The sequence below is a fragment of the Dunckerocampus dactyliophorus genome, chromosome 8 (genome assembly GCF_027744805.1).
Source record: "Dunckerocampus dactyliophorus isolate RoL2022-P2 chromosome 8, RoL_Ddac_1.1, whole genome shotgun sequence".
Taxonomy (NCBI): domain Eukaryota; kingdom Metazoa; phylum Chordata; class Actinopteri; order Syngnathiformes; family Syngnathidae; genus Dunckerocampus; species Dunckerocampus dactyliophorus.
Genome location: NC_072826.1, coordinates 28,144,033 through 28,169,043, shown reverse-complemented (window position 1 = coordinate 28,169,043; position 25,011 = coordinate 28,144,033). Strand labels below are relative to the sequence as shown.

Here is a 25,011-nt window from a genome sequence, read left to right as displayed (position 1 = left end):
GTCCTAAATTTATGAGAGAAAACATCGAATATATTACGAGAATAAAGTTGTAAATGTACAAAAAAAACCTTGTGATATTTACAAGAAAAAAAAACAGAATATTACGAGAATAAAGTCGTAAATATATATATATATATATATATATATATACATATATATATATATATATATATATATACACATAAAGTCCTATGTGTATATACATATATATATATATATACACATATATATACATATACATATGTATATATATGTATATATATATATATATATGTATACACACAGTTTTCCTTGCATATGTTATCAATTGCACAACAACAAGCAAAAAATAAGACTGAAAAAATAAAAAATGATTGTCAAAGCTGCAGAAAAGTTCTTCAATATGAAAGAAATATGGTGGGAAAAAGTGCAAGGTGAACCACGAGAGGTGGAGAAGACAGAGCAAAGTCCCGATCCCAATCAAACCTAGTGTTTATTCTACTGTGCGATGCAACAAGCCTACCGTAACTGCAGACGGCCAGGAATTGAAGGCATATGTACAGGCTATGAAAATAAAACCACAGGTAATATGCAGATCAAGAATTTAATGAAGAATCCAGATGGTGGTCCGGATCATCCGCAAACTTTCACCGGTTCTTCAATATCCCGTTTCCGGTTGGAACTGCCTCTGTGGTGGAGGTGCTTGCGTTTAAAAAGCTGCACTTTGACACCGTTTTTCAAAGCTCTGCACATTCTTTTATCCGCGTTTAGTTCAAAATGACACCTAACTTTAGCAGCTGAATCTGTGCTGTGAAAAGAAATGTTGCTGCGTGAATGAACCGTGCTGAAAGGTGAATGAAGGGCTGCCGGGGAGGGGGGGCCATAAACGTGGGTGGAGGCAGGTTTTTAGTTTTTTTCATCTCATTACACTACTTGTACCCCGCCCCCCTCTGCAACCCTCTTCCTGACCCCCTGACTCGAACAGCAACGGCTGGCAGCCCACCACCACCACCCACCATACAACTGCTGTGCACAGAAAGTACAAGTATTAGTATCAGTAGTACTCTTTTGGGAGCGTTTTAGCCTAATGAAATGACTCACAGGTTTCCAGTCAAGTGTAGTTGTTTGTTAAATCCTGTTATACTGGTCAGGATTCATTGGTTAGATGCCTAAATCATATTTCATTTCATCGCATTGAGCGCAGGTGGACAAGAAGTGCAAAAGTTGAGACCTTTTTTGTATCACTGCCATAAAATATGTACAACTAAGCCCGAAATGAAAGTGTCAAAAGACCCTACGATTAAAAATACATTGGAACCTTCGTTAGCGACATGAATTCATTCCAGAAAGTCCGACTCCATTATGTTGCAAGAATGTACATTTTGCTCTGTTGGATCTTAAGTAGGTTCTAAGTAGAGCTTCAAAATGCAAAAAGAAGAAATGGGAGTGAGACAGAAAAAAATGTTTAGAGTAAGCAATTTATTGCAAACAAGCATAAAAGTGAAATAGGCTGTTCATCATTTGATCAAACGTTTAAGAGCACAGCCTTTAAAAGGCAAAATGTTGGCAAAAATGTGGAGTAAATGTGATTTAATGTCAGGTGTTCACACTGTCATGATCTGTTGATGGCAAAAGCAAAAAAGCTTTCTCTCTTTGAACGTGGTGGGATTGTTGAGCTGCATAAGCAAGGCCTCTGGCAGCGCGCCTTTGCTGCTGAGGTTGGACGCAGCAAGACAGTCATTTGAAACGTCTTCAAACATCCTGAGGCTCATGGAACAAAAAAGTCAAGCGGTAGACCCAAAAAAATGTCACCGGCCCTCAGCTGGAGGATCCCATTGGCTGTCCGTCAAGACATGGGACCATCCTCGGCGCCATGGAGGGGGCGCCATAATGATCCTTCAATGGGACGATGGAGCTTCAGGTTGTGCAGGGGCGTCAAACGGCAGCCGGCTATGTGGAGATGTTGCAGGAGGCATCTCTCATGACTGAAGACCCTCGTCTGTGTGGTAATGACTGGCTTTTCAACAGGACAACGCTGCACTTCAAAAAGGACTTCTTCCAGAGGAATAAGCTCACTCTTTTGGACCATCCTGCGTGTTCCCCTCATCTAAATCCAATGGAGAACATTTGGGGATGGATGACAAGGGAAGTTTACAAAAATAGACATAAGTTCCAGACAGTGGATGCACTCCATGAAGCCATGTTCCCCACCTGGAGCAACATTCCCACTAGCCTCCTGGAAACACTGGCCTCAAGCATGTCCAAAACCATTTTTCATCTGATTAAAAAGAATGGCACAGCTACTCATTACTCACTCCTTTTTTATACATTTTATTTCTGTTTTGGAGGGGTTCAGGACTTTTTTTTTTTAGCTATGGTCTTAAACGTTTGATCAGTTGATGAACAGCCTACTTCACTTTAATGCTTGTTTGTAATAAATTGCTTCCTCAAAAAATGTTTTGTCTCACTCCCATTTCTTCTTTTTGCATTTTGAAGCTCTACTTAGAACGTTCTTAACTCATTCAATCCCAGACATTTTTCAAAAGACAACCCCTTCAGTACCGGTCATGATTTTGACTGATCTTTCAAGGCACACAGAATATTGTGTTGTATGGCTATATAAACATGGAACCTACCAAAAGAAGGATTAGACTCTCGTCTTTCATCAGAAAAATAAGTTTGTTTCTCCCTTTTTCCGTTCTTTAGTAATCAACAGGAGAACATAGGTAAGTTTCAGGAAAATATCAGTTCCCGACTAAAAAAAGGGAGAAAAACAGCTTTTTATGAAAAGATACACTTCAAGCATAACTTTCACTTTGACACAAACACTTTTTTGCTGTTGTGACAGCTCAAATATCTAAACAACTATACCAACATAAACAACACAAAAAGGGGTTGTTTGATATCAAAATAACAATTTATTTACAAACGTAACACCATGAACTATTTACAATTTTCACATTTGGAACTGAACTGTGTGCATGCGTTCAAATGTCCCTAAAACAGGAAACAATTTGTAAAGCTAGGAGAATATACATCTGGGAGTCTACACAATACGTGTGGAGTACCACAGGGGTCCATACTGGGACCAAAACTGTTTAACTTGTACATTAACGACATTTGCAAAGTAACTAACAACTTAAAATTGGTCTTATTCGCCAATGATACCACTGCTTTCTGTTCTGGTGAAAGCACACAAGAACTCATTAAAAAGGTCAAGGATGAAATGGTCATATTAAAGTCATGGTTTGACAAGAATAGATTATCTCTGAATTTAAGTAAAACTAAAATAATGTTATTTGGTAATAGTAGAAAGGACACGTACGACCAAATACAAATTAATGGAACGGATATTGAAAAAGTGGAAGAATATAAATTCCTTGGGGTTATAATAGATGAAAAAATGAGTTGGAAATCTCATATTAAATATATACAACAAAAGGTGGCGAGAAATATCTCTATATTGAATAAAGCAAAATATCTTCTTGATCAAAAATCACTCCACACTCTGTACTGTTCCTTAGTATTACCATATCTAACGTATTGTGTGGAGGTATGGGGAAATAATTACAAAAGCAATCTTCACTCACTCACTGTATTGCAAAAAAGATTGGTGAGGATAATTCATAATGCCAAGTATAGAGAACATACAAACCCTTTATTTTTAAAATCACAGATATTAAAATTCGCAGATTTAGTACACTTTCAAACCGCTAGAATAATGTATAAAGTTAATAATAACTCGTTACCCAAAAATCTAATCAAGTATTTCTCAATCAGAGAGGAGAAATATGATCTTAGAGGAAAATTAAACCTAAAACATTTATATGCGAGAACAACGCTGAAAACCCACAGCATTTCCGTGTGTGGAATTAAATTATGGAACGGATTGAGTAAAGAACTCAAACAATGTACAGAGATGAGCAAATTCAAAAAACAATACAAGCAGTTGATGTTTGCTAAATACAAGGCAGAAGAGTCCTGATTGTTCTGTCAGGTTTGTTATTTTATTTTATTTATTTTTTTTATTTTCTATTTTATTTTATTTTATTTTATTTTTTGTTTATTTAAATTTTATTTTTATTTATTTATTTTCATTTATTTATTTATTTTTTTTAAATATATAATTTTCCTTGTTGTGTTTAAAAAAAAAAAAAAAAAAAGCTTTGTTCTTATTTATTTATTTATTTATTTAGTATTGTCATCATTATTATCATTATTATGAATGTTCTCTCTTTTTTTGGGGGGGGGGAGGGCTATCTCACCGTTATCTATTATGTGTTATCCTGACTATCACTGAAAACATGACATGGAATCCAGGAAGTGAACTACATGTACTGTACTAGATGTAGAATGGATGGGGGGGTAGGATTAAATAAGCTTTGCTTCTTCCTACTCCTTTTGGACATGTGGAACTGTCAAAGAATGATTCACGAGATGTATTCCATTGTAACCTTCATGTTCAAATAAACGAAACCAAACCAAACCAAACCAAACCAAAATGCGTAACCTTCTGCACGCTACACTCCTCCACGCTCTTCCACTTCCTCCTTGCTGCCACGTATGTATGGCGTCCGGGTTTATAAAAGCGGACAAACACGTCTTTGGTTTGAATGAGTTAAGAACCTTCTTGAAATTTTTCAACTGGTCCCTGCTCATGAGTATCGTTCCACAGCTTTACAATGTGCACACAGTGACTTCCTGTTCAGTGCAAAGCAAGCATCGAGCTAAAAAGCACGGCAGGATTGACCTGGGTTCTACCGCAACCACTAGCAAAATGCACCCGTTTCATTTGATTTTTTTCGATTGCTAACCGCCGCAAGAAAGATTTGCGCGTGTACAAAACTTTAAGAATGAAATGAACGCAGTACCTGTCAGATGAGCGTACAAAATAATCATATAAAAACACAAGAATCAGAATAAAAATATGTACAAATGGAGGAAAACCACGTCGACAAGCGCTCACGTTGTTGTGAGTCAGTCAATCCGACTCTGTATTCATTTTCCAACGACTCACTTTGGTTATTCACAGGAACACGGGAGGGTTTGGTGCTGAGGCACGTGCTTTGACATCTAAAACCGCCACTTAGCGGGTTGGAAATGTTGAAAAGATGCGGCAACAACATTTGCTACTCGCTGTTGGCCGACATCCACCGAGTTCACGCTCACGCCGACAGCTCAGGTGAAACAAAAACACTCTTATCCTCAGGAGGGGAAGCAGACGGCATGTTCCAACTCCTACACAGAACATTTGCTGTTGTCTCCATCTGAGCCTGGATGTGCCATCAACACACACACACACACACACACACACACACACACACACATACGCACACGCACTTGTTTGTGCTGCAATGTGGTTCAAATAACATCCATTTGTGTCCAACCTTGTTTGGTGGCTTTTATCTGCCTCTGCAGACAAATAAAGCCTAAAGCAGAGTCAATGCTGACAGTCGCAGCTCAATGTCACGTCAAGGATTCCCATCCACTCCCCCACTGCTCCCCCCCCAGCTGACTTTCTTGGCCATTCGTACTCATTTGCTGAGCCGTCCTCGCCATCCCCCGGTGACGCTTTCCTGCAGAGTCGGGGAAAATAACACAGATTCCACAGATTTTTTTTAATTTTTTTTTTTGCTGTGCACCCCCACCCCAGAAAGCCATGTGGACTCTCGCAATCGAAACATTTGCATATCAAACAAAACCGCTGGCAGCGCAATAGCGAAGAGACACTATTAGAATGCAGGGGACGTGGCCGAGCATGAGGTTCAAACCGATGGCCATCTGCAGTGTTTCCATTCGCTCTTATCATACATTTGTTTGCCGTTGCTCTTAAACACATTATAGTGGGACTGTCTGTCTGCCTCCCCAGGGACCTCCTGACCAGATGCCCGAGCCACCTCGTCTGGCTCCTCTCAATGCGGAGGAGCAGCGGTTCTACGCCGAGTTTCTCCCGGATGATGATGCTTCTCACCTTATCTCTAAGGGAGACCCCAGTCACCCTACGGAGAAAACTCATTTCGGCCGCCTGTACCGGCCATCTTGTCCTTTCGGTCACTACCCAAAGCTGATGACCATAGGTGGGAGCTTTGCCTAGAGGCTCAGTACCCTCTTCAGCACAACGGACCAACATAGAGTCCACCAATACGACCTATTATTAGTATTTTTAAAAAAAGATACGTGCTTAAATATGCTTTTTTAAAATTAATATGGCTTATTATTACTCGTTCAATACCAAAGACGTTTTTTTTTCGTTTTTTTAAACCCGAACGCTCCCTAGATGCTGTATAGATGCTGTGATATTTGTATGAACGACTCTTTCATGTAATCCCCACCTGAGAACGGCTTCCTCCTTTCGCTGTCCAGTGCAGCGAGTTATCTACGACGCTAGCAGCTGTCGTTCAGTTTGTAGTTCAGCCTTCATCAACTTGAAAGTATGTTTGCTCTACTCAACCTTCCGTATAGTTCCGAAATCGCTCCCTTGTAGCCATCGGAAGTTGGGTACTTTTCAGAAAAAGCTGAGTGCTCACTTTGCTCAGTATCATTATTCCCATACGGGGGCTGCGGCGTGCGGCTTTGCAATCATCTTTTTTCCCCCTTCTTTCTAGTAGACTATCTTGCGTTGCTCCTCGGGAGGCTCCCTTGCTGCACTGTGTATGTGTGTATGCTAGCGGCCCCGCCTCCCCCCACAGAGACAAAGGAAGTGTATGAGTCACGAGAGGTCTCACTCCGCTGGTCTATGGAACGCTATTGTTCTATGAAGCGTCTCGGTGCTGAACCAATGCAATGAGTGAACTCTCTTCCTGACTGTTTGGAGGCGAGAGACGAGGAAAACAAGACGCGCATGCACGTGCAAATATATGGAGGCCGGCAAAATGATTAGGTTCATTTTCATTTATTGTGCGATTAATTTGTTAATTATTATTGCAGACACATCGAAAGATCTTGTGACACCCTTAATATGTGGTATTCGATACTGGTCACTAGGTGTCAGTAATGTTACTGTGATCACGAGTGAGACACACAAGCACCAGACTTGATCGACAGAACAACAGGCTTTTAACTGCAGGCTTGAATGATCTCACAACAGGCGTAATAATCTCTAACAGGGGCTACTGTTACGCAACCCACGGGCTACGCAACCCACGCCAAGATAAAACTCAACTCTGCACCCTTGATGTCACTTCCTGTCTGCCCCCTTTACTCAGCTCCCCTAGCACCGGAACACATTTACAGCAATACACATAAGCACAACTCTTATTTCTGTCTTTTTTTCTCTAATTTTGTCTACTATAATGGGTAATGGAGTGTAAAGGTGACTATAGGGGTGTTATTTCACGTCTAGAGGGCTCTAATCATGTTAAAACCCATATTTAGAAGGTCGTAAACTGTTTTTTTTTGCTCTAACTACAAAAATATTAAATTTTTAAAAAGGACTCCTACTTTGAAGAAATTCACTTATCACTGTCAGGTCTGGAACCAATTTACCCGCGATACACAAGGGATGACTGTACTGTAAAGGTTTGCCAGAGACCTTCGTTGTGGCATTTTGATACAGCATGATAGAAGTAGTAGTGATACTTGTACTGAGCCAGCATGTACTTGTAGTGTAGTTTTCTTTCATTGTCTCTGCCAAATGTACTACAAGTGAAAAGTACAACCTGCATCCACACACAGAAGTGGAGACGGCAAACTGTGAAACCCCAAGCGACCATCTGTTTGGACGACTGTGACGTCCTCCCGTCACCATCAATGCGAGGCCCTCCCTCCGTCCAGGTCAAGAGATCGCCGCGGCTAGCGTGCGCTCACACCTCACGCCGTCTAACAAGTTGACAGCTCACACCGCAGAGCTGCGAGCACACGGAACCAGGTCACTGTGAAATCTCAATCTGGTTCCACGCTAAATGGGAGCAATGCAGCGTGAAGCTAACCGTCCGTTAAATAATCAGACGCTGTCACGTTCAGGGTGTTGGGATGCGTTTACTTGCCACGGTGACTGCCTGAGTTCAGCTGGGGACTGCGGGGAAATAACACCGTGTGGACAAAAGTTTTGGGACAACACACAAGTGAGGAATTGAAGAAAATGTGGACTCGGTACGTTCCTTTGCAGCTCCACTCTACAAGACGCCATTCTTCTCTTCTAGTTCATCCCAAATGTCTTTGAGGGTCTTCTTCCATCCTCAGACTGTTCCCATATAATTACAAGCTTGGAATGATCCAAAATTAACACTCAAGAGGAAGTAAATCTAGTCTAGTCTAGCCCAAATGCTAATTAACTGATTGATTACAAGGTACAGAAACAAATTTTCGGATGCTGCCAAACAGAAACTACCGGCTGCAGTCACGAAAAGTCAACAGGGCTTGGCCTTGCCAGGAAAAAAAGACATTCCGGTCCTTTCGGGAGCAGTTATTACATGACGGTGTGTTCATATTTCAGCCTGTTTGTACCATTTTGTCACTGTCCTGTCCAAATACACAAAACAGTTGTGTTTATTTTTGTTTTTTCTACGCACTGATGTCGCACTAAAGAGGGCAGCAGTCACCATTTGGCTCTATCATTTTCGCTCTGGATAAATTGAGGAGAAAATCCAAATTCAACTTATTTAAAAACGTATCGTTGACTACATGCCAGGGGTGCCAGGGAGCCATTTATGGCCTGCAGCTGGGGCCTGCAGCACATTCTAAAAGAAAGAAAAAGAAAAATCTGCAGTAATTTTACAAGAATTAAGTCAAAATATTAAGATAAAAAAGAGAAGAAGTCGTAATTTTATGAGAATAACGTTGTAATATTATGAGGGAAAATAATATCATTCAAGTTGAAATATTAAAGGAAAAAAAACAGAGTTTTTTTCAGTTGTAATATTATGAGAACCGAACAAAACAAAACAAAGCTGCAATTTTGGAAAGTTAGCTTGGGGGAAAAGTTACAGTATTATGGGAATAAGGCGAAAACATTATGGGAATAAAGTGATAACATTACGAGAAAAAGAATCACAGGAAGAAGAAGAACAACAGCAGAAATGGAAAAGAACAGCTGTAATTTTACGAGAACAAAGCCAGGATATGAAGAGGAAAAAGTCATATTCTAACAAGAAAAAAACCTTAATATTATGAGGGAAAAAAACGTCATTTTAGTTGCATATAGATGAAATATAAAAAAATTAGGACTGTTAAATGATTACAATTTTTTGTCCGATTAATCGCGGTTTGCAAATTACTTAATCGTGATTAATCACCATGTCTGAAATATGCCACTTTTTACTGTATTTTATGGAAAGAAAGGTAAATAACAGGGCGGGAATATACACATTTGTATGTAACAGCGCCAAATTAACTGATAATTTTAATCAAGTGAAGACAAGGCAAACATGTCTGAAAATCGATTTACCCAGCTGGTTTCTTTCGTAGCAGAACATTTGAATAACTGTGTTGTTATGAGCAATGAGGAGTTGCGTTCAAAGACACCACGTCATTTAAGTTGAATTCACATGTTTTGAGTGAATTTCCTGAGAATTCCGAGCTTACTTGAATGCAGCAGATTTCACTTCCGCATTAGAAAGTGAGCGATCAGAATACCCACTGATTGATCTTCTTTGTGTTTCTGTTTATTCAGACCACACATACACACATAATAAAGATGTATCTGTGATATTCGGAGTGTCCATGAATGCATCTCGCTGTCTGTCTAGTGACAACGAGGAAGTGTTGTTGCAATGACGAATGGACGAGACGTGTTTGTTTGTGAGTTGGAGTTACATTTATGGTGTGGCAATTGCACTGCTGTTGATGCGTTCAGGTCAGAATAAAGTTAGAAAAGAGCGTCAGAGTCTGTGTGAGTCTGTGCGGAGCTTCACTGCACCGCCGTCTGTCGTCGTGACAGAGAGCCGTGGCTTGCTGTGACTCGTGTGCGTTAATTACGCTAAAAAATGTGACGTAATTCATGAAATAAATGAGTTAACGCCTTTAAGGTGCTATTTTTGACTGCGCTATAAAAAAGATTTCTGTTTTTTCTAAGTCGTTATATTAGGAGATTAAATATTAATAATAAATATATAATAAATTATATATATAAGTACATTTTTGGAAAATGACGCTGGGGAAAAAGTTATAATATTATGGGAATGAAGTCATAATATTATGAGAAGAAAGTTTACAAACATTATTTGAAAATATTGTTGAAATATTTGGAAAATAAATAATCAATAATAATAATAATAATAATAATAAGCATCTTTTTTAAACCTATTTCCACAAAGCTGAGATGCATTTTTTGTCTTGAAATATAAACAACTTCTCAGCAAAATATACACAAAATATCAAAGTGGCCCTTGCATCTGAGGCGGCGGTGTCCAAAGTGCGGCCCGCGGCAGTTTTTTTATTGGCCCGAGGCACATTCTAAAAATGTAATTTAGAAGAAAAAAAGAAGCAAAAATGGAAAAAAAAAAAATCTGCAATAATTTAAAGAGTTAAATCCAAATTTTAAAAGAAAAAAAGTTGAAGAAAGTTCAGAAGAAAGTTCAGGAGAATAACGTCATAATGTTATGAGGCATTTTAGTCACATACAGTTGAAATATTAAAGACGTTTTTTTTTTTTACAACAAATAAAGTTGCAATTTTTGGAAAATTATGTTGCAGAAAAAGTTGTAATGTTAGGAGAATGTAGACAAAATATTATGGGAATAAAATGATCAGAAAATTAAAAAAAAAACAGCAGAAAAGAGAAAAACAGCTGTAATTATATGAGTATAAAGTCTAACTATTAAAAGAAAAAAGGTGTATTCTAACAAGAAAGAGGAAAAATAATGTCACTTCAGTAGCATAGAGTTGAACTATTGGGAAAAAATGCTATATTTTTAAGTCGTACTATTATGAGAAACAACCAAAACTAAATAATGTTGTCATTTTTGAAAAATTAGCTTGGGGAAAAAGTTATAATATTATGGAACTACTGTGAAAATATTATGGGAATAAAGTCATAACATTATGAGAATTCAATTTACAATTACAATTACTGTACAATTTATAAGATTAAGAAGAAAGTTGCAATATTTGGGAAAAAAAAAAAAACACTGCAAAAATGGGGGGGAAAAAGGGCAAAAGAGCAAAGTGATGCAGTTTATTCTGGAAATATATAGAACGTCTTGGCATATCTAAATGTGTTGCATCCTTTCATTTTTCACTACGTGGCCCTCGCTGGAAAAAGTTTGGACACCCCTGCTCTAAGGAGTCCAAGAGGAGACTGAGGGCGACAACGTGGACTATTTAAATGTTGTAAAAACACAGCACAGTGCAGCCATTAGACTGTCCAGTCAATAGCAGTGGTGCAACAAGTGGACACAAAGACAGGAGGGTGCCAGGGTGCCGCCCCAGACAGTCACGGAGGCCACTCCCTTTGTCTGCTAGGAGGATGAGGCCTATGCGGGACAACGCACACGGCCTATATAGGTGATGTCATAACCGCCACCTCCCTCAGGACCCGCGTGAGGCAGCCAAGCGCAGAGAAGCGAGCGGATGTCCCGCTAGTGAGAAACAAGCCGGGGGCAAGAAAGGGGATACCCCGCGAGTGCTTCAAAAGGCCGCAGCACAGGAGCTTGAAGGTCAGAGGTGCTTTACAGAGGCCTCTGAAGTCTAAACTGTTACCGCTGGAGATGGTTTATACCCGGCAGTCAGGTGACGCCCGCCTCGCCGCACGCCCTAATAAAAAAGTCGTGTCCCGGAGCAGCGCGGGTCCGAAAGGAAACCTGACATGCTTGACTGCCAATGAACGAGATGGGGACAGTTGCTCTTTAGAACTTTATGTGCCTCCCCTCCCCCCGCATCTTGGCTCCACAAAAGGGTGGGGGGCAGGGGGGGTACCCTAACCCTCATCCCCACCCACCAGGAATTTCTCAGGCATTGCTGGCTTCACCATGACAACTAGGCGCTTAACAAAGCATTTCTCTTAGGCATTCGTCCTTTCACAGGACAGGGAGGGTGGAGATGGAGGGTCCGGGGCAGGGCGGGGGGACAACAGTCAAAAAAGACGCAGAGGAGACAAGGGCGGGAGGGACGCTGGGAAATGATGGGAGGGAACAGTGGAGGTTGCAAGGGTGAGAGTCATTTTATGCAGCCAGATAGCAACACAGAAGTTAAATGACTATACAGAAGCATAATATCATCATTCAGACATTATGTCATATCAATACACGGGGGGGGAGCACACATCAGGGGTGTCCAAAGTGTGGCCCGGGGGCCATTTGTGGCTTGCGGCTGTGTTTTCATTGGCCTGCAGCACATTGCAAAAATATAATTTAACAAAAAAAAAAAAAGTAACTAAAAACTAACTAGTTCATTACTGTAGTTCCGCATTAGTTCCTCAGTAAGTACTCCAAATGTATGTGCCTTGGTTACTCAGTAACTACTCTAATCATTAGTTCCTCAATAACTAGTCGAAATTTATGTGCCTTAGTCATTAGTTCCTCATTAGTTCTTCATTAGTTCAGCATTAGTTCCTCAGTATCGACTCCAAACTTATGAACCTTGGTTCCTCAGTAACTAACATCACCAGCAGCAAAAATGGAAAAAATCTGTGGTAATTTTACAAGAATAAAGTCAAAATTTTACGAAAAAAAGTTCATATTTTACGAGAATAACGTAGAAATATTACGAGGAAAAACAACATCATTTTAGTAGCATAAAGTTCAAATAAGGTTAAAGAAAAAAAATAATTCAATCGGAATATTATGAGAGACAAACATAACAACAAATAAAGTTATAACTTTTGGAGAAATAGGTTGCGGAAAATGTGTAATAATTCATAAGTAAGAATTACAAGAAGAAGAAAGTTTAAATAGTTGGATTTTTTTTTTAAAAGAGCTGTAATTTTCAAAATATTAACAGAAAAATTAGAATAAAAAATGAGAATTCATGAGAATAAATTTTTAATAATATGAGGAAAATAATGTCATTTTAGTAGCAGAGACTTGAAATATTCAAGGAAAAATTGGTTGTTTTGTAAAAGTCATAATATTATGAGAAGCCAACATACAACAAATTAAGCTATCATTTTTTTTATTAGATTACGGAAAATGTTGTGATTCATAAATCATAATTACGAGAAGAAGAAAGTTGCAATAGTTGGAAAGTTTAAAAAAAAAACAGCGGAAATGTTCAAAATTTTAACACAAAAAAAGAGTTGAAATATTAAAAGGAAAAATGTGTTGTTTTTTAAAAGTCATAATATTATAACAACAAAGTCGTAATTTTTTTGTAAAATATGGTTAGGGAAAAAGTTATAATATTATGGGAATAAAGTCATAATATTATGAAAAGAAAATGGAAAACTCAGTCGTGATTTTAGAAGAATAAAGTCAAAATATTACAAAAAAAAACATTGAAATATTGAGAGGAAAAATAACATTTTAGTAACATAAAGTTGCAATAAGGTTAAAGAAAAAGGTCTTTTTAATCGGAACATTATGAGAAGCAAAGAAAACTAAATATTAAGAGGAAAAAAAGTTGTACTCTAATGAGAAAAAAACTAAATTTCCTGGGAACAAATTTGTTACATTATGGGGGAAAATAATGTAATTTTAATAGCATAGAGTTGACATATTAAAGAAAAAAGATGTTGTCTTTAAAGGTCGTAATATTATAAGAAACAAACAAAATAAAGTTGTAATTTTTGAAAAATCATGTTAGGGAAAAAGGGTATAATATTATGGAAAAAATTCAAGTCAAAATATTACAAAAAGAAAATGAAAGACTGGAAAATCCTAAAAAAAAAACAGCAACAGCAAAAATGGTACAAAGAGCAAAGTTGATACGAATAATAGACTTTTTCAACTTCTCATGGTATCTTTACAAAATATCAAAGTGGCAAAGTTGCATCCTTTCGTTTTTCACGATGTGGCCCTCGCTGGAAAAAGTTTGGACACCCCTGTCATACATCATGTGCTGCACATGCCATTAAATGGTCATCACTCAGTACTGATCTCCAGCGGTATCGATACCGTGATATCAATATTTTGACTCAAAGAATGTAACGTGATGTCTATAGCACCAAACATGAAAAGTAATATACTGTATATTTAGTATATCATCTCCGTCACTTGTTTGCTCCACTTTTGAGAGAAAAGGGCCTCAATTGGTCACGCCCCCATGGACACGCCCACCACTTTACAGAAGAAAGCTTTGTCCAAATACAGGCTTCGCTACACATCTTCAAATAAACGATGTCGCTGTTAAATTGTGACGTAAATGTAATCGCTCCTTAATGCCACCGTATACGGCTTCAGGCTTCACTATGCATCTTAAAATGCAGCCTGCAGCTCTGCAAAATATCCGTGTAATGTAAAAAGTGGATAAAGTGCACAACATCGCTTCTTGGAGGCAGGCGTGGCCCAACACAGCTCATCAGCATTAAAGCTACAGACACACAAAACCGAGTGTTCTGGCATCCGGGCTACATTTTGGACCACACATTTGCAACACACTATTGTGGGACCTCTCACAAAATATTATCATTTGGGAACTTTAACACGCATATTATATAGGGGTGATTAAAACCTGACAACATTTCTCGTTCAGAAAAAACCCGTTTCGCAATAATAAATAAATCCGGTAATCAAATGAAAATGAAATGATCATTTTGCCAGCCTCCATATATCGCCGTGCGCTTGGGTGTCTGTTTTGCTCACCTCTCACCTTCAGTAAGGAAGAGAGTTCACTCTGTGCACCGGTTCAGCACCTAGACCAGGAGATGGGCAAACTACGGCCCGGGGGCCACATGCGGCCCGCCAAGCGTTTGAATCCGGCCCGCCAGTTGCTTCCAAAGTATTTAAACCTTAAACATACAAGCTGGCGACATGACTTGCAGGTAGTCAGAGTCAGTCAAGCTGAGACAACTTTTGGATGATTTAAATAGCTTTTCACATGCAGCGATCCCAACAACGACCTCACTCACGGTGCCAAACAAACACCAGTCAACAAATATGTGACACACAACTTAACGTCCCCACTGCACCGTCCGGAAAGTAAAAAAGGAGGGACGTTCACATATTTTTTAATAGTCAATGTTTTAGCGTTCATAGTTCACATTGTGTATCACACCCTTAATTCAGTAGAAAAAAACGGTAAACAGAAAAAATTACAGTAGTTAATGAGGAATGAACCCACCTAACCCCAACCACTACTCATTAGTTCCTCAGTAACTACTCTAAATGTATGTGCCTTAGTTCCTCAGTAACTACTCTACTCATTAGTTCTTCATTAGTTCTTCATTAGTTCCTCAATAACTATTCTAAATTGATGTGCCTTAGTCATTAGTTCCTCATTAGTCCATTAGTTCAGCATTAGTTCCTCAGTAACTACTCCAAATTTATGTGCCTTGGTTCCTCAGTAACTACTCTACTCATTAGTTCCTCAATAACTAGTCTAAATTTATGTGCCTTAGTCATTAGTTCCTCATTAGTTCATTAGTTCCGCATTAGTTCCTCAGTAAGTACTCCAAATGTATGTGCCTTGGTTACTCAGTAACTACTCTAATCATTAGTTCCTCAATAACTAGTCTAAATTTATGTGCCTTAGTCATTAGTTCCTCATTAGTTCTTCATTAGTTCCTCAGTATCGACTCTAAATTTATGTACCTTGGTTCCTCAGTAACTACTCTACTCATTAGTTCCTCAATAACTAGTCTAAATTTATGTGCCTTAGTTATTAGTTCCTCATTAGTTCACATTAGTTCCTCAGTAACAACTGTATTTTTGTGTAACTTATTGTAAAGTGTGAGACAAAACATATTGCTCCTGCCGTCGTATTTTCCTCCTCCTCATCCGACTCCATGAACCAAAGATTCATTTATTCCAAAATGCTGCCCTACAGTCACAACTTCTACCTTCCTTCAGCATGTCCAGAAGGCCAACTTTTTGTGCAATAGCTGGTTCCCTCTGCCTCTTGGGTGCAGAACGTTTCATCGACATTGTGGGTTTTGTCGGTGGGGGAAAAAACGTGCAACCATACAGCGTTCAGAGTCTTCTTCTATTGTTCATTGGCGGTTAGCAAGCTGCTCATACGGTTAGCTAGTTTGCCAGCGATGGCCACAACAGGAGACGGCACGAATGCTCTGCAGCCAATCAGGACGCAGAACACCATGGGCGGTGCAGACAGAAGAGAGAGCGAGACACCGCCTCCTCGTGCTAAAGCATCCATGTAGAACAGCAACACTCAACTTCTCACAATGCAATTTTTCTTGTAACAGCGTTCATACGCTGAAAGAAAACAAAAAAGCACTAAAATTACGCCAAAAAAATAACATAGTTTAGCCTCAGTTTGTGGGACAATAAACATTTCCAACAAACATTTGCTTTGTGATGCAGTTCAATAAAAAAGTTTCTTTATCCGGTCATATTTTTTCGTTTTCTAAAAATGTTTGTTAAAAGCTTGCCTCGGCGGGGTACACCCCAGACTGGCGTGACACCCCTTGTATTACATAATGTGAATATCTGCAGTAAACATCAACATAAACGGGCTCATGACAGTGACTACTGGCAGGGAATGAACGATCACATTCACACTGGAGAATAGAGTAAATCAATCAGTGCACGACTCCATTATATGGCGTCATTATATGACGGCGAGGAGTCACACCAGGAGAAAGAAAGTCCCGTCACAGGCAGCTTCAAAAGTTTGGATGGATCGTAATGAAATGACACTCATGCTGTGCACAGCGTGTTCCCATTGGAATTCCAGCCACGCTGCACTGTCTTACATGAGGATAACAACATCTCGTTCCTACGACAAGGTGGGGAGAAAACAGCATCTGAATATTTAAAGTAACACAAGTCTCTTTTTGCTGAACAAAACACCTGCCAGGTGCATCTTGGCTGTACAACAAGCAAAAGCATTAAGTACGTACGGAAAGGAGTATTCTGTATATGCAGTATGGGGATGATACACAGGAGTCGAATGGGAACAAAATGCAAGTACTGAGGGAATAAAGCTGAAATATTAGAAATAATACATGTGTGGCTGTGTTAAGACGACGACTGCTCGGGATGTTGTCATGTGAGGTCGGGGGTGTCAAAAATATTCTAAAAATATATACAGTCATTTCACAAGAAAAAAAAAGAAATAAAGAAATTTAAAAAACTACAGCAAAATGAAAAAATCAGCGGTGATTTTACAATGATAAAGTCAAAATATTAAGAGAAAAATGCTGTAATCTAACAGAGAAAAAGTCGTAATTTTACAAGAATAACGTTGTAATATTCTGAAGAAATCATTTCAGTAGCATAAAATAGAAATAGTAAAGAAAAAAGATGGGTTTTTTTAAGCCGGAATATTATAAGAAACAAACAAAACAAAAACAACAACAAAACAATTTTTTGAACATTTTGAAAGGTTGGGGAATAAGTTAGAATCGTATGGGAATAAGGTCAAAATATTCTAAGTCATAAAATAAAAACACAGCAGATATGGATAAAAACAGTTATATTTTTACGAGAATAAAGTCACAATATTAAGAGAAAAAAAGTTGTATTTTAAAAAGAAAAAATATTAAGAGCAAACTTTGGTATTATGGTAGTTTTGCTAGGTATTATGAGAAAAAATTAATATCATTTTAGTAGCATACGGTTGAAATATTAAACAAAAAAGTTATGTTTTTACGTCGTAATATTATAATAATAATATTATAATAAAATATATATATATAATATCAAAAATATTATCAGAATATTATATAAAAAACACATCAAACATATTAAAGTTGTCATTTTTGAAAAATTTGTTTGGGAAAAAAGTTCTAATATTCTGAGAATAAAGTCAAAATATTCTGGGAATAAAGTCATAAAATAAACTTGTAAAAAACAGTGGGAATGGAAGAAACAGCTGTAATTTCTACGAGAATAAAGTCAAAATATTAAGAGAAAAAAAGTCGTATTCTATCAAGAAAAAAGTTGCAATTTTATGAGCGCAATTATGAGAAAAAAAAATTCATTTTAGTATGATAGAGTTGAAATATTAATGAAAAAAGTTATTTTTTAAAGTCATAATATTATAAAAAACTGAGAAAACAAAATAAAGTTGTAACTTTTGGAAAATTAGGTTGGGGAAAAGTTATTATGTAAGTTAGTTAAGTTATTATGGGATATAATATTGTGGGAATAAAGTCATAAAATAAACAAAATACAACAGCAGAAATGTAAAAAAAACCCCAGCTATAATTGTATGAGAATAAAGTCAAAATATTTATATTCTAACGAGAAAGAAGTAGCAATTTTAAGAGAGGAAACTTGTAATATTATGAGAAAAAATGATGTCATTTAAGTAGCATAGAGTTGAAATATTAAAGAAAAACGTTTGGAATATTATGAGAAATAAACACAACTAAATAAATTGTCATTTTTTAGATTAGGTTGGGGGTAAAGTTATCATATGTGAATGAAGTCAAAATGTTACAAGAAAAAAACAATGATTTTTTTTTAAATTTTATTTTAAAACATATTTCGGCTTTCTTTTTAAATAATCTTTGCAAATTTACTTCTTTTAATATAATTTCTTTATTCCCATAATATTATGCCTTTTTTTTCCAATAATGACAACTTTATTTGTTTGTTTTTTTTCCCTCATAAAATTCTGACTTTTCTTGAATATTTCAGCTTTCTGCTACTAAAATGACTACTAATGCTACTAATATCTTCCCTCATAATTTCCTCACAATTCCACGATGATATTCTCGTAAAACTTACTTTGCAAACAGATACCGATACAGGTAACTTTCTGCTTCTGAAGACCGATATGGTACCGATAACCGATAACTTTTTTAGATCTACTTTCTAAATCTAAATTTAACTGCAGTTTGTGCACATCTGGAGGAACAAATTAGGATTTGACCAGCTGTACCTGTCGATTCGTCCTAATCAAATATCACGACATGACTACTACCACGTCCCTACTACAGTATCAGGAGAACCAGAGTAATGGGCGAAAGGAGCCACCTGTCGTGGCCCAGCAAGGTGCACTGTATTCGGCCACACGCTCCAAGCAGCCGGTGTCACGGAGGTCTCTGGCAGACCTTTTGCAATTTTCAAAGGCCGCGGCATAAGGCTTTCCTCTTAAAGTGAATGTTTGTTTACAAGTGAAGTTAGGGAAGTCAGGGGAAGTCGACGACAGGCTGGAGAAATAAGGAGCGCTTGATTTGCTCACCCGCACAGTATGGGTAGTATCGCCTCATCGGAGTCTTTTTTTTTAATTCTTGGTTATCAGAGCTCTTTTTAATGTTATCGGATTTATCGGTATGACGTCATAATTCCCCGATATCGTCCCCTCATACAGATTTGTCAGTTTTTGCTGTTGTGTTTTTTTTTTTCACTTTTCCTGTGAAATTCTATGTGCCACGGGGCCAATAAAAACACAGCTGCGGGCCGCAAATGGCCCTCGGGCCACACTTTGGACACCACTGGTCTAGTTTTTGGGAGGAGAAGAGCTGCCAATATTGGTGGGCGCGCCTCCTATGATGTTCACTTTCACTTCCACGGTGATGGCTTTCCTTTTCTTTGGCGCACAGCCACTGGGAGTGAAAAACGTTAACTCATTTATGTAAGTTTATGGACCAAAATTGCGTTTTTTTTTAATCAATTTAGGGGAGCACGTTCGTAACCAGGAGGCACAGCACGTCGTAAACTGAGGCCCGCCTGTACAAGGTGTGCCTAACCTTGCCTGGAAAAGGAAGCATTTGAGTCTGCATCCACTTTCAAGTGTGCAAAACAATCCCTGCCGCTACTGGAAGTGATGAGGCGTTTTTGCCAAATATCTGCAGTGGCATTTTCAACAATATGTCCTCTGAATAGGATTAAAACAGAGGACAAAGTGTCCTTGTTGCACATTCGAGCTAATGTATAAATTATTTATGTGTCGCTACGTGCGACCCAAGAATGATAACGCTAAGATAGGGAAATGAGCAGGGATAATAAAGGCTGCAAGGGGAGGACATTCTCTGGCGTCTAATGCAAACACTTATTAATGCAGCCGCACGCGGGCTCGGGAACGGCAGCTGAGCCCGGAGTACCCCGACGCTGATCCAACACATCCCGGCAAAAGAGATGCGGCAAATTTAATCCGGCGGATGACAACCCGCCTCTCGGCCTGTGGCGGTGTGACCGGAATTCTCTTGCTGTCAAACACAAAAGAAGAAATGAGCGGATTTATTTGATAGACTTTGACTTCCATTCCACATGACAACTCACACACAAACACACACACACACACGCACACACACACACACACACACACACACCGCCGCAGCCTGACTTAATTATACGCTGATCACTAATTTATGACGCCTCACAGCGCTAAAGCAGCACAAATTGTGTTGATGACAAAGACGGTGATCCCATTACGGCTTTCTACTCATCTTGTTTGTCGTTTTTCCTCTGCTTGTTCACATAACGAGCACCGCATCATTGTTTTTTGGATATGAAACATAATCACAAGTCCAAATAAACTCAATAAATCCTCTCTTCTGGCTAATTTATGCTACATTACTTGAGGGGGTGGGGCCGTTCAAGACATCATTCAAACGTTACAACACTCACTCTAGGCCAGGGGTGTCCAAACTTTTTCCAGCCAGGGCCACATAGTGAAAAATGAAAGGATGCAACTTTGCCACTTTGATATTTTGTAAAGCAGCACATGTAGCCATGCTAAGAAGATAAATAGATTTCTTAGGAAAAAATTGCATCTCAGCTAGGGCTGCACTACCGATTATTTTAATAACCGATTCATCAGTCAATTATTTTTTTTGATTATTCGATGAATCGAATTTTTTTTTTTTTAAAACACATTTTTAATTTCCGCCTCTTTATTCAGAAATAGAAGATTTGAACTGACAGAGCAAATGAGTGCACGAACACCAGGTTGCCGCTTGAAAGTTGTGTTAAAATAATGTTAAATAATACAAAAAATCTAAATGTTTGTCAAATAGCTTCAGCAAAACAAGAAATGTACACAAAAATACAATCATGATCATTTTCTTAGTCGATTAATCTGAAAGCTTGTTGTTTCAGTTAATGGAGTAATCGGTTCGGCCATAGGCGAGGGAGATGATGATAGATTTTTCTTAGATTTTTTTTCGTGATCAAAATGTGGTGTACATTTTTGACGTTAACTGAAAAACATGCTAACCGGGGCGGACGCTAACCAAGGTTCCACTGTATATCCATTTGCTGAATGGAAAAATTAAAATCACCATCATTCACAATTGTATGTAAATGAGATGTTCCATTTTAAATCATTCACGGGCTTTAATCACAAGGTGAAAATGACAAAACGGCAAAGTTGACTTTAAGAGGCTTATTAGCCGAGTGAAGTTTCATTCAAACCATTTCCCTGCTGGAGAGCAGACTGTTAATCACAGTCCAACTACAAACAAAAGAGTCCATCGCACATCGTCTATCATAAGGGGCCTCTTCAACAGCAGCATGAAGAGGAAGACAATGGCGGAAGCTTGGGAGGTCCCTGAAGGGGGGGCGGGTGTGCGGAGGCTTTGAAAATTGGGGTCAACTTCATCTAAAGGAGGAGCTCATCTTCCTAGCACACTGACATATTTTCCTTGCTGCTTGTTTACTCGGGATGCAGACCAAAACTTGGCATCGTAATAGCACCGGCGCCGACGTACGGTTGCAACCGAACCGCGAAAAAAGTAGCTAGCGGTGCCTCATTTCGATGCTAAATGAATGGAGACTCAGCCACCTGCAACAAGTGTTTGTCGTGCCACACAAACAGTCAGACACCACAAACCCTGAACGCCACACAAAATAATGTAGCGACCCGGAAGTTAACGTGTGATGTTAAAAGCTCTGTGTTGTCCAATGATGTCTGTGAAACCGTGAACACGTCAGGCTGAGCGCTTGTGTGTGTGTGTGTGTGTGTGTGTGTGTGTGTGTGTGTGTGTGCGGAGAGAGGAGGGCGCCTGCAGTGCATGTGTGGAGACGGTGACGTTTGCTGATATTCTTTTGGCGCCGTTGTGGCCGACAGTAATCTGTTTTGTTTTGTTGTTTTGTTCGGGTGGGAAGTGAAAAAATGGGTGCACCCTTACTTAGTTATCATTTTATTTATGTTATTAAAGTATTCTAAATTATCATTCTGTTCAACTTCTGTCACAAAGGTTTACCGTTTCAGCATCGGCATCGTTTCAAAAGTACCAATGTGGCACCGGTATCAGATAATACGAAAACAATACCCAACCCTATTGTGTGCACGCTATACATCCAAATAATGTTCTATATTCTAACTCTGTTAAGCATGCTGGAAATAAACGGAACCATTACCATCAGCTTCCACCACTTAATCCCCACCCTTTTTGACATATATATACTCCAGCAGGTGCGGGACCCGCGGGGAGACAGGCACTCTAATTGGCTGGCGGTGGAGTCACAGCTGTCGCAGCCCGGTATGACTTCTAGTGCCTGCCTGTGAATCGACAACTGACTATTGTATGTCCGGAGAGACAAAACAGGCTCCAATCAATGCTATCGACGAGTCGTGCTCACCATACACTGTCAAGACGTGAGCCAATAGGAGAGCGTCACGTTGCTGTCAATCAAATCCCAAGGTGCTCATCATCTTTAATCCACGCTGTTCCTGTTTATATCTAACCTTCATGTCCAATCTCTTAATTGAGTGTTTTCTCTCAGCATGTGCCAAGGTCAAAGAGAAGGCAGATTTACAGCAGCGCCCACTGCAGCACTCGCTGTGGGTGTAATTCATGCTCCCTCGCGTTTTCCGAAAGAGGAAAACTCTGCAATTTGTGCTGACATGCAAAATTTATCACTAGTAGTAAAGACACGCATCCATCACCTTGTCCGTACTGGACACACAAGACAACAGCACACATCGAGGAACACTTGACACAATTCAACATGTCTGAAAAGACGTAGGAAGAATGCAGTTAGTTTCTTCACATTTTTAAGAAGGTTATAGAATAAAGAACGTGTCATAGTTGGGGTTGTTCTGTGTTCCCTCGCTCTATCGTGGTTCACCTTTCACGGATTCGCTGTTTCGCAGATTTTTTTGGTGTTTTTTTTTTTAAATTACAGCATATGAACGACGTTACAGGCCGAGCCTGGCCTGGCACATTGCATTGTGGGAAGTTGAGTGTCTATCTCTTCCCTCTCTCGTCTGTCTGCACGGGCCATTGTTTCCTGCGTCCTGATTGGCTGTAGACCACTGTCAATCAATCTCCTTCATGCCATCCTGCCGTGTCTCCTGTGTCATCACTAGCTCGCTTGCTTGCTAGCTTGTAAATGAATCTTCCGTTCGTCCGCAGGATTATGTTTTAGCAAGGATACAAAAACGCTACAGTACAGCGCAACGGCGCCAGGACAAAAAGGCGCGCTCACAGGAGTGAAATATGCGTGAGTGAATTCATAATTTCTTGTTTTGATCATTAAGGTTCATCATTAAAATAAAAAAAAGGTTTGAACTCTTTTGAGGAGTGTTTAAACAAGAAGGAAATGTGAGAGAATGTTATTGCCTGTCTGAGAAAAGTGTATAAAGTGTATGGTGAGGGGCTTTACAGCTTTAAAACATATATAATAATTGTAAAAATATTGTGGGAACCTCTACCCCACGATAAACGAGGGAACACTGTAATTGTACATGTATTGTTTTGCTACAGAACATTCAACACGGTACAGAGGTGTACCGAGTTCCCGCACAAAACACTTTGGGTGAGGGACAGGAAGTGTAGCAGCCTCACGATAGCGCTTGAAAACCCTCTTTGTCGTTAAAGGCCCGGTCCACACAGCAACGTTCTCTGGCTTTTTTTTGGCCGCGTTCAAAAAAATTCACGTCCACACCATAAGTAAATAGTTGCATCCGGACGGGAACGGATCACTGGGTGAAAAGGATGTAATACACAAGGCACACCTCCATGTGGCGCTGTAAACAGACACGCAGACAGATCCACGTGACACATCAAAGAAAGAATGCATGCGCATAAGTGTGTCTTCTTCCGCTTTCCAAGGCTCATCTAGACGTACGACGAAGTGGAATTACTTCTACGATTCACTTCAGAGAATAAGACAACAAAATATCAGGAGAATGTCGACTGGGGTGAGTCATGTCTGTCAAAATAATCACATTTTATGTTGGCTTATCGTCAAAGCTCATTTGTGGTCACGTGACGTTTCTGTAAAACAGCGGATCGGCCGCCTGTACGAGAACGACAAGCTGGCATTTTCAGATTTTCCCACTCTGGAAGCAGTTTTCAAAAAACACAGCTTCAGCTCACCCAGAACGCCGTTTCCGTGTGGATGAAAGGCTGAAATGATCAAATACTTTGCTGTTTTGACATGAAAAAGTTTACGTGTGGATAGCCTCAAAGTCTCCTGTTTGGGAACACTTGGCCTTCCCGGTGAAATGCGTAAACGGACAAAGACAAGTGGATAAGACAAAAGCAATGGGCCGCCATTGTTCAGTAGAGATGTGGAATGGGTTACAAGCTGGACCTATTAACGCAGCACTTCAGCCAATAAGGAACTTCTATTTACTCGAGCCTATGATTTCCAACAGAAATTGCAGACACAATCACGGAATTGGCCGATAAAAATCGGAATCTACTGTTAAACGTGGAATGTTGTAGATCAATTTCTTCTGCAGTGATAACCTAAAAGGGAAGCACCGTCTGCCAACGTGAGACCACAATTGCTTTTTTTTTTAACCAAACACACCAACAGCTCCCAGTGTAAACAAGCTGCCATAATTCAATTAGGTCTTTCGCTGTATTTTAGGCGAAGGGGGGGGGCTTGTAATGGGCTATTATGGTGCAAGATCAGTGTGCCCGCTGGAGTGTGAATCCCACAGGATACAGACAAGCTCTGTCTGGCAGCTATTTAAATCTCCACAATGGACGTCTGCAAATCAAGCTCATATAAATAAAGCCAGTTCCTTAATGACGGTCCGTGTAATTACAGAATCCCCCCACATACTCATCAAATAAACAATTTCAATCCAACACTGAATCTGAATGCTTGTTGAGATTTCTACGGTGTCCTG

At 39.3% G+C, this 25,011-nt stretch overlaps 1 protein-coding gene across 6 annotated transcripts in view; it reads right to left on the bottom strand.

Moving 5' to 3' along the window:
* The window catches only part of celsr2 (cadherin, EGF LAG seven-pass G-type receptor 2), a 94,549-nt gene that overhangs the window by 65,642 nt on the left and 3,896 nt on the right, over window positions 1-25,011 (bottom strand). The window lies entirely within an intron of this gene.